We start from the raw sequence: 8,182 nt of genomic DNA on the forward strand, positions 1-8,182 counted from the left end.
ATATTCTATTTTGCCAGTTTTCTATATAATTATCAAATAAAACTTCTTTTATTTGTGTAATCTCTTGTTTATACAATACATTATTTAAATTAACATAGAAATCTAAATGACATTCTTTAAACTTAGACATAATCCTAAAACACTAATTTCGTCTCTTATTAAGAGCATTACTGTAACACCATTTAAATATTTTATAATTCAATCTATCTGTGCACATTATGTTACACCTAGCCCAGTGTCCAAAAACACAAGTCCATTGCTTAACACTCGGAGGTTTCCAGCCCATATCCCTTTGGATTGCATCGTTCGGGGTATAATATTTACCCACACCCATAAAAGACAGGATAGCTCTGTTCTGGACAGAATAAATACACGAAAAATCTCTGGTGCCTCAAATGGCTGCACCATAACTTATAACTGGCCAGACCAGGGTATCAAATAGTTTAGTAAATGTACTGTACTGGAAACCTGCATGTGCCTTACTCTTTACAAAAATCAAACTTGATGGCCTGTTAGCTGACTTGGCTACAGCTTTAGCCATTTCATCATAGTTTAAAAATTAAGTGAATAGTAAACCCAGATATTGATAGCTTTGTACAATACATATTTGCTTATCATTCAATAAAAATAATGTTTTTGTCTGTTACGGTTCTGATTTTTACGCCAAATTCGTTCCGCTGCACACACTTCATTCCATAGTACTGTAAGGTTGTCATTGTTGAAGTAATAATCAATTTACCTTAAATTAAAACATTTCAGGGGCAATAACTTATATCAGATGTCATTGGATTGTTTCAGACCAAATGTATCATATCTTCATCACTATAAAGCAAACATTTTGCACTAGTTCTTTTTTATATATCTTTAAAAGTGTCAGAGAAAATGCAAAAACAAGCAAAATAAAAAGTCCAAATTGAGATCATGACTTTGAACTTTGACCTTGACCTCATTTTCTAAAATAGAACCCAAGGACCTCAAATAAAATGATTCTAGGTTTATACGGCTAATGGTTTATGAGTTACAAAAACATAACGACAAATTTATTTGGTAAAGGTAGATAACTCCTATAAGATCAAACCAAATAAGCCAAAAATGTCTGAGGATGTAACGAACAAATAAAAATAATTTAGTTTTTATCTTTTTTGGTTACGGAGGAGATAAACTAAGAAGAAAAACAGTGTTCGGGGAGATAACTCTTACAATAAAAAAAGTCTTTGGCTTAACAAGATGAGTTTTAAAAGCGCAATAACTTTATACCGCAAGAAAAGGGATTGGAAAGACCTAAATTAATTAAATGAAGTCATCCCCACAAGCCTTGCCATTCTTAAGGTTTTTAATGCATTTAAAAAATCATTTTCAGTAATAGTGTGATGAAAATAGTTCACCTGTTTTATTTTACTAGGGTTTAATTTATTAATTAATGTTATCAAGTTAAAAAAAACATTGTTATATGTAATCGTTTTGTTTGAAAATCAAATGTTGTCTACTTTCGGTTTTGGTTTGTTTAAGCATTAATATGGAAATTTATGATATTTAGAATCAGGAACAGACAGGTTATGGTTATCAAACCCGGAAATATTCCGATCGGTAGTTGTAAAGTTAAGGGCTGTCATTTAAACGTTTTAGCAAAAAGGGGTTTAGGTGTTCTACAAACCCTCATAGGAATAAGATATTTGGTATCGTCCAAAGTAAATGGTATGGTCTAATACTTAGTATAAAACCTGATGCGCTGTCAGAAAAAGGTTCTCTTAGTGGATAGGCAAAACGTCTAGAAGAAGCAAAAAGGTAATTATTTACATTTCGTAATTAATCAAATAGCTTCTAAATAAGAATCTATCAGCGTACGCGTACTCAGGTTGCAGGGAGTATAAGTTGAAAATACGCACTGGGTAATAGGTGAATAGGCAACTTTGCGATTAAAGTGCACAGGTATATAAGTGCACACGTAAAGGTTGTATTTCTGTAAATATAGACAATTGAATTTCCCATAGAAACTCCCTTTACGGCTAAAACTGTGCCACTTTTACTATGAAGTTTCGTGAAAAATTATTCGTGTTATATTAAGGTATATAGGGAAAAAAATGTCTGAGACAAGTGCCTGTGCTCAAATGGTTAATTTAGAAATCTTGTCACAAAAATATCATCTCTCACCATATACCTAACATAATTAAGCTAATATATGAACTAGAAGTGTTTAAACTGAGCCATATTTGCAAAAGTTGTATGTGTGAAATTACCAGTCTGATGTATGAATTCACTAAAAGTTTTATAGAACTGACTGCTTACATCTTTTGTTTGGTTAACTTCCAAGCACAGTTATTGTTTTCTATACAAAAGACCTTTATAATAATAAAATAATAGCATTTACAGGTTAAATTATCTGTTTTATGACACAGGGGGTAGGCATTTTTCTCTGTTTTTTGCCACTGGGGCCTCACATTTGCTAAATTATTCTGCTGTTTCTGTGAATATGGGATGGCTCCGTGATGCAAGTCCGTTCTCAAACAAGAAGACAGCGGCCAGAACATTCTCAAACAAGAAGACAGCGGCTAGAACATTTTCAAACAAGAAGACAGCGGCCAAATTGAATGTCCAAAATATGTCTACGAAAGAAGCAGGGGCATATATAGACGTAGTTATAGGAAATATAAAGTAAAGTTTTCTCGTAGAGAAATGAGCCAATGTCACTTTTATATCAAATTAACTTTTCAATAGTTTGAATAAGGAATAGATGCCAAAGCTCAATCAAGTTGTTCAAAATATTATGTCATTGCGGGAAAAGGATAATTTCACCTTTGGATTGAACAAAAAGAGTACTTATCAGAGGCCCTAGTAGCGGATATTGCGATAGGAGTATAATTTGTTTAGATTTTCTGAGGGAACATAGATTTTTGATTAATTTACTAGATGAACATATGGTTTGCCATAACCAGAAGATACCACTGAACTTCACTGGACAGCTTGGTTGTTATAGAGTGTCAGTAGTTGAAAGTACATGCGTTAAGCCAAGTACAGAAGCTTTGGTCCGAGGTCACATTACCGATTATCCGTCAACAAAGAATGAATCATTGAACCCTGTGACAAATTCATAGCAAAGGACAAGCGCCTTAATGGCAAGAACTTTAGTGGAAGCCTCAGAAACCAAACCACTGCGCTTTATGAATGTATCGAATGAAGTGAAGACAATTATAGCTGGGACAATTGTAGGAAATATAAGCCACTGTCAAGGACGTGATAAGCAACAACAAATATATTACTGTTTGACAAAAGGATAAGGACCTAGGTATTGAGTTACAAAAATTATTGAGTGATTGCAGCGGAAATCTTAGTCAGGAGCAAAAACGAGGAGTCGAAAATTTCCTAAATGAATACAAAGATCTTTTTGCAGGATCAGACAGGGACTTAGATAGAACTAACTTGGTGCGCCACAACATAAATACAGGAAATAATGCACCAGTTAAACAACCGCCTCGCCGCACACCTATTCATATGCGAGAGGAGGTTGATAGGCATATCGATGACATGCTGAAACTCGGGGTAATTGAGCGAGCCGACGGTCCATGGTCATCTTGGATAGTATTGGTAAAGAAAAAGAACGGAACTACGCGCTTTTACGTTGATTATCGCAAGGTTAATGATCTAACAGTAAAAGACGCATACCCATTACCCCGCATCGACGACTCATTGGAGCAATTGTCCGGATATAAATGGTTCTCTATTTTAGACCTTTGTTCGGGGTACTGGCAGATGGAAATTGAAGAGAAAGATCGTCCGAAAACTTTATTTGCCACCCGACAGGGACTGTTTCAATTTCGACAGATGCCATTTGGTCTGGCCTGCGCACCAGCAACCTTCGAAAGATTGATGGAAAAGGTATTGGCGGGACTACAGTGGACTGTATGTCTAGTTTATCTGGACGATATCATTGTAGTTGGAAAGTCCTTTGAGGAGATGCTCCAAAATCTTCGTTCGGTTTTTGATCGGCTGAAGGGTGCTTGTTTAAAGCTGAAACCCAGAAAGTGCACACTATTTGCAAAGAAAGTTAACTTCCTTCGTCACCGCGGAAGGGGAAGCCACGGACCCAGAAAAGACAAAGACCATAAATTAATTGATTGATTGATTGATTGGTGTTTAACGCCACTTTCAACACTATTGTGCTATTTCGTGGCTGTCAGTTTTTATTGGTGGATAAAGACGTAGTGTCCGGAGAGAATAAAGAACATAAAGGATTGCCCCATTCCAGTTGATGCAAGCGAGTAATAACGCTGTCGGAGATGTGCTATTACAGGAGATCGATGGTAAAGAAAGAGTCGTTGCTTTTGGAAGCAGAACAAAACGGAAATATTGTGTCACCAGAAAAGAACTTTTATCAGTGGTACACTTTGTCAAAAAATTTCGTTATTTTCTGTATGGCCGAACATTCATCGTTCGAACCGACCACAGCTCATTGCAATGGTTGCTAAACTTCAAAAACGCAGAGGGGCAGTTAGCAAGATGGCTTGATGTGTTAATTACTGATGACATGAAGATAAAACACACACCAGGAAGTCAGCATCGAAACGCAGATGCGTTGGTTAGGACACCTTGTAGGCAGTGTGAATTTAGCTCGTGTCATCAAAGTCAGTTTAAGTTGAAAGTGACATGAAAGACGACATAGAAATACTACTCTAACATCTTCAAGACAATGACAAAAACTTACAAATTGTAAGACAGTGGGAACAAGTTGGACACAAGCATAACTAGAAAAATTTAGGTGAGTACAATTATGTTGTTAAGCTTAGTACTTTGCAAATTGCGCAAAGACAGCAACAAAAGTTAAGTGATATTACCCCTCACAGAAAGACGTCGAATACTTAAGCAGTGTCATGATAACAAGACGTCAGGCCACCTTGGCATCAAGAAAACACCATCTAAAACCAAAAATATATTCTACTGGCCTGGTTTACGACAGGACGTAGTAGCTTATATAACCGGTTGTGAAGTCTGTGCTAAAAGAAAAGGTCCGAATAAATAACAACGGGCTCCTATGCAACTGCAGAAATCGGGTTACCCAATGGAAAGGTTTGCGATGGATATATTGGGAGAATTACCCGAAACAGAGAGAGGACAAAAGTATATCCTAGTCATTAACGATTATTACAGCAAACGGACTGAAAGCTTTCAACATCCTAACATGCCTACGTCAACCGTAGCCGATATATTAATAACAGCGCTTATTACGCTTTTCGGTGTGCCTACTGTAGTTCACTCTGACCAAGGCGGGCTGTTTGAGAGTGAATTATTTCAGGAGATGTATCAGTTACAACAGATAGACAAGACTAGAACCACGCCCTATCATCCGCAGTGTGACGGAATGGTCGAGAGATTTAATGGCACATTTGCAAAAATTGTGAGGGCTTATGTTGATGAACACCATTCCAATTTGGATTGCTTACTGCCATACGTTATGATGGCATATAGGTCAGCTCAACACGAGACCACAGAATGTACGCCTAATCGCATGATATAAGGTCACGAAGTTGCCACACCTTATGCACGAGGTACCTGATTATTTGAAGAAAATTCCACAAAGCAAATGGGCGTGGGAACTTCAAGAATTAATGGAGGAAGCACACCACTATGCTAGAAAACATGTAGGGCAGGAAATATTGCGTCAGAAAAAGTGTTAAAACAAACAGTTAAACTTTAGCAAGTTGAGGAAAGTCGACCAGGTATATGTAGTCTTTCCAATTCGAAAAGCTGGCCATTCTCCCAAATTTACATCCTACTATCGAGGTCCTCTTCGAGTACTCAAAGAATACTCTGATGTTAGTTACCTCATTAATTGTGGTAGGCGTGGCCGGGCACAAGTTCTACGTGTAGATGGAATGAGGTTGTGCAAGGACCAATATCTGAAAAGAAAAATAGAAATGTGTTAAATCGAAAACGAAGATGACACTTTTGTGCTGAAAGTGTAGGGCCCGAAATTTCCAAGGATAAGTCTGAAAGTGCGTACAACATTGTTGATCCAAGTGATGAATCCGCTACACAAGGCGTCTGCGAAGGGTTACAGAACAGCCGGCGTGGCTTAATTTTGTTAGATAATGTGGTACTCATTGTTGTAAACATATTCTTTATCATGTACCATTAAATAAATAAGTTTAGATATGTATATAAAGAGTTTAGTGTGGCGTCCATTTTCCTTGAACTAGTACACATTTTGTTTAGGGGCCAGCTGAAGCCCGCCTCCGGGTGCGAGATTTTCTCGCTGTGTTGAAGACCCATTGGTGGCCGTCGGTTGTTTTCTGCTATTTGGTCGGTTTGTTGTCTCTTTGACACATTCACCATTTCCATTCTCAATTTTATATAAAGTTAATTTCTACAGCAAATGCCGATAGAAGTCATTGAGTTCTTTTTATTTTATTTTGCAGAAAAATTGCCCCCTAGATGTCTATTGATGTCGACTGTATGTTGCCCTCTAGATGTCTATTGCCCTCTAGATGTCTATTGATGTCGACTGTATGTTGCCCTCTAGATGTCTATTGTTGCTGACTGTATTCTGCCCTCTAGATGTCTATTGTTTCCGACTGTATGTAGCCCTCTAGATGACTATTGTTGCTGACTGTATGTTGCCCTCTAGGTGTCTATTGTTTCTCTGACTGTATGTTGCCCTCTAGATGTCTATTGTTGCCGACTGTATGTTGCCCTCTAGATGTCTATTGTTGCCGACTGTATGTTGCCCTCTAGATGTCTATTGTTGCCGACTGTATGTTGCCCTCTAGATGACTATTGTTGCTGACTGTATGTTGCCCTCTAGATGTCTATTGTTTCCGACTGTATGTAGCCCTCTAGATGACTATTGTTGCTGACTGTATGTTGCCCTCTAGGTGTCTATTGTTGCTCTGACTGTATGTTACCCTCTAGATGTCTATTGTTGCCGACTGTATGTTGCCCTCTAGATGTCTATTGTTGCCGACTGTATGTTGCCCTCTAGATGTCTATTGTTGCTGACTGTATATTGCCCTCTAGATGTCTATTGTTGCTGACTGCATATTGCCCTCTAGATGTCTATTGCCCTCTAGATGTCTATTGTTGCTGACTGTATGTTGCCCTCTAGATGTCTATTGTTGCTGACTGTATGTTGCCCTCTAGATGACTATTGTTGCTGACTGTATGTTGCCTTCTAGATGTCTATTGTTGCTCTGACTGTATGTTGCCCTCTAGATGACTATTGTTGCTGACTGTATGTTGCCCTCTAGATGACTATTGTTGCTGACTGTATGTTGCCCTCTAGATGTCTATTGTTGCTGACTGTATGTTGCCTTCTAGATGTCTATTGTTGCTGACTGTATGTTGCCCTCTAGATGACTATTGTTGCTGACTGTATGTTGCCTTCTAAATGACTATTGTTGCTGACTGTATGTTGCCTTCTAGATGTCTATTGTTGCTCTGACTGTATGTTGCCTTCTAGATGTCTATTGTTGCTGACTGTATGTTGCCCTCTAGATGACTATTGTTGCTGACTGTATGTTGCCCTCTAAATGACTATTGTTGCTGACTGTATGTTGCCCTCTAGGTGTCTATTGTTGCTCTGACTGTATGTTGCCCTCTAGATGTCTATTGTTGCCGACTGTATGTTGCCCTCCAGATGTCTATTGTTGCTGACTGCATATTGCCCTCTAGATGTCTATTGCCCTCTAGATGACTATTGTTGCTGACTGTATGTTGCCCTCTAGATGTCTATTGTTGCTCTGACTGTATGTTGCCCTCTAGATGTCTATTGTTGCTCTGACTGTATGTTGCCCTCTAGATGTCTATTGTTGCCGACTGTAGTTGCCCTCTAGATGTCTATTGTTGCTGACTGTATGTTGCCTTCTAGATGTCTATTGTTGCTCTGACTGTATGTTGCCCTCTAGATGTCTATTGTTGCTGACTGTATGTTGCCCTCTAGATGTCTATTGTTGCTGACTGTATGTTGCCCTCTAGATGTCTATTGTTGCTCTGACTGTATGTTTCCCTCTAGATGTCTATTGTTGCTCTGACTGTATGTTTCCCTCTAGATGTCTATTGTTGCTGACTGTATGTTGCCCTCTAGATGTCTATTGTTGCTGACTGTATGTTGCCTTCTAGATGTCTATTGTTGCTCTGACTGTATGTTGCCTTCTAGATGTCTATTGTTGCTCTGACTGTATGTTTCCCTCTA

The sequence above is a fragment of the Mytilus edulis genome, chromosome 13 (assembly GCF_963676685.1).
Source record: "Mytilus edulis chromosome 13, xbMytEdul2.2, whole genome shotgun sequence".
Classification (NCBI taxonomy): Eukaryota; Metazoa; Mollusca; class Bivalvia; order Mytilida; family Mytilidae; genus Mytilus; species Mytilus edulis.